This window comes from Arachis duranensis, chromosome 10 (assembly GCF_000817695.3).
Source record: "Arachis duranensis cultivar V14167 chromosome 10, aradu.V14167.gnm2.J7QH, whole genome shotgun sequence".
Lineage (NCBI taxonomy): Eukaryota > Viridiplantae > Streptophyta > Magnoliopsida > Fabales > Fabaceae > Arachis > Arachis duranensis.
This window is the reverse complement of record NC_029781.3, coordinates 25,351,428-25,354,677: the sequence shown is the minus strand read 5'-3', so window position 1 is coordinate 25,354,677 and position 3,250 is coordinate 25,351,428.

Below are 3,250 nucleotides of genomic sequence, written 5' to 3'. Positions count from 1 at the left end.
AGTTTTTGGTCGCCTTTTAGGGTAGCGATTCCTTTTGCGGTAGGGAACTTCATACAGAGGTGTGGGGTTGAGACTATAGCTGCTAGTCTGTTTAGGGTTGGTCGCCCAATGAGGGCATTGTATGCTGAAGTGACGTCGACTATAATGTAGTCGATGCTTAATGTTCTAGACTGTTCGCCCCTTCCAAAGGTAGTATGTAGCGAGATGTATCCTAAGGGATGGATCGGGGTGTCCCCCAGTCCAAATAAGTCGGTGGGATAGGCCTTTAGCTCTTTTTCTTCAAGTCCGAGTTTGTCGAAGGCTGTTTTGAACAGGATATCTGCTGAGCTTCCCTGGTCAACCAGGGTTCGATGTAGGTTGGCGTTTGCTAGGATAATGGTGACCACCATTGGATCGTCGTGCCCGGGTATTATCCCTTGAGCATCTTATCGGGTAAACGAGATAGTAGGTAGTTCGGGCAGGGGACTGTCTTCTCGGACGTGGTAGACTTCTTTGAGGTGTCTTTTTCGCGAGGATCTGGATGTGCCTGCAAAACCTCCATTTATCATGTGAACGTGCCTTTCAGGGGTTCGCGGGGTTTGCTCAGCCCGATCTTCGTTATCTCCCCTCCTTCTCTTTTTGGTCTCTTCTCCCTTCTCTGCTATGTATCTGTCGAGTTTTCCTTCTCTGGCTAGCTTTTCTATAACATTTTTTAGGTCGTGGCAGTCATTAGTAGAATGACCGTAGAGCTTGTGATATTCGCAGTATTCGGACCGATCTCTCCCCGCTTTCTTGTGTTTTAGCGGTCGGGGCGGTGGGATCCTTTCGGTGTGGCATACTTCTCTGTAGACGTCTACCAAGGAGACTCGGAGGGGGGTGTAGCTGTGGTATTTCCGTGTTTTGTCCGAGTTGGTTTCTTCTTTCTTTTTCTGTTCCCGATCTCGATCTCGGAGTGGGCAGGTTGATTCCTTCCTAGAAGAGTCCCTTAGCTGGGAGGTTTCCTCCATGTTAATATATTTTTCTGCTCGCTCCTGCACCTCGTATAGGGAGGTCGGGTATCGTTTGGATAGGGATTGGCTAAACGGTCCCTCTTTTAGGCCGTTTGCTAGTCCCATGATGGCTGCTTCAGTGGGCAAGTGTTGTATGTCCAGGCAGGCTTTGTTGAATCGCTCCATGTACTCTCGGAGAGTTTCTTGGTTACCTTGTTTGATCCCGAGTAGACTGGGGGCATGTTTTGCCTTGTCCTTTTGAATGGAGAATCTTGTTAGGAATTTTTTGGTTAGGTCTTCGAAGCTGGTGATTGATCTAGGTGGCAGGTTGTCGAACCACTTCATGGCTGATTTGGTGAGAGTGGTGGGGAAGGCTTTGCACCGAATCACGTCGGAGGCGTCGACTAGGTACATTCTGCTTCTGAAGTTGCTGAGGTGTAGAAGAGACCGACATGATGAAGTCGGCCTCCCACAAGCCAAAGTTATAAAAGTAATCCATAAAAGAGATCTAACAAAGATCCAAAATGGATTACTAGAAATAACTTAGAAGAGACCGACATGATGAAGTCGCCCCCAACAAACCTACAAAAAGTTATACAAGGTAATTGTTCCGGGGGTTACCTGAAACGAGTAGCTCGGACGTCTTGGTGAGGCCCGAGGTGGGGGTCAGGGACCCGAGCTTGATATGTGGAGTGGTTGGTGGTTGTACCTGCAATGACACTCTGATGCTTAAGTTAGCATGGGTCCAAGCAGATATTGAGTAGAATTAGAGTATGAGTTATACCTGGGTGCTCCAGTGTATTTATAGTAGTTGGCTGTGATCTTCCCTGGATAAGATATTCTTATCTTATCTTATCTTTTGGGAGTTTTATCCCTATCTTTGTGGAACCGCCTTTCCTAGGCCTTTTCGGCCTTTAGGTTTTGGGCTTCGTTCCTTTTTGATGGGCCTTCTTAGCTTATTTGTCCGAGGTCCGACCTCAGGCGTGGGCCTTGGGACGAGGTCGGACCTTCTATGATCTTACCGAGTTTGGGGGAGCTCGGTCAGGGTATGAACAGTAATCTATACGAGAGATCCGACAAAGATCCAAACAAAATGGATTACTAAAATAACTTAAGAAGGAGCAGACTGAGGCGAAGGAGTCAGACAAACAGAAGGCATGCGCTATAAGGGACTTTAAGTCAGACCCCGAAAGCCATGACCCAAAAGAATTAAAGCTACAAGTATGAAAGTATAAAGGCAATCAAAGAGGTCGGAAAATAGCATTTCAACGCCTTGAAAAAGCCTAAGCATTAAGCTAGCAATCAATAGGTAGGAACCAAACTGCTATAATAAACAAAAAAACAAGAGGCCACCTGAAGTCAACCCCAAGAGTCTGAGAAACTACTTTGTTTTTTCCAAAATAAAGTTGCTAACAGAAAAGTAACCAAAGTATTTAGAAGACAAGACTACAAATTACAAAAAAGAGTTCAAAGCCCACAGATCGGGCTATACACAAATATACCAGAAATAATCATAGAGAATCCAAAGACTTCCCAGTAGCTGCATCACGGGGTGAAGGAGGACGAGTTTGAAGGGGTACAGCATCTACCATTCCATCATCCCGGTTCAGAATCTGGATGTTAGGATCAGACTCAGGCTGACCAACTTCAACTGTCAGAGCTGAGGAAGCAGGGGAGAGACTTTGACAGCAAGCACAGGAGGAGGCTTGACATCGTCATCATCATCAGGGTCATTAGGGACAATTTTACCATCTTTTACAATGTTTTCCAAGCTGAAAAGAGTAAGGTCAAGCTTGGGCGTAAGAACTCGAACCTGCTCCTTCAAATTCTCATAAGCAACATTGACACTGCCTACAAGATGACCTTGAAGTTCGGCATAATTAGCTCGGACAGACTCCAAACTCTCCCTGAGACCCATCATCTCCCTATAAATGGTGACATAGCTCTCCTTATGCTTCAACGCCATATCCTCAACCAACTTTGCAGAGGCCGCTAAAGCAATAGCTCTAGTCTTTTCACCCTTCAACTCTTTTTCCAGCTTGACCACTTTCACCTCGAGCTCGTCCTTCAAACCCCTGATCCGGTCGAACTTTGACTTGGCCTCTTCTATAAAAGCCTTTGTTGCATGGATAGGAAGATCATGGGTGGTCCGATATAAAGCTGCTCCTATATGAGCCATCTTAATACTGCTCCGAGTAATAAAATCCAAATGACGAAGAAGAGAGATATCGTCAGTAGGCATAACACCATAAGGAGCAATCTGCTGGTCGACAAACCCAACA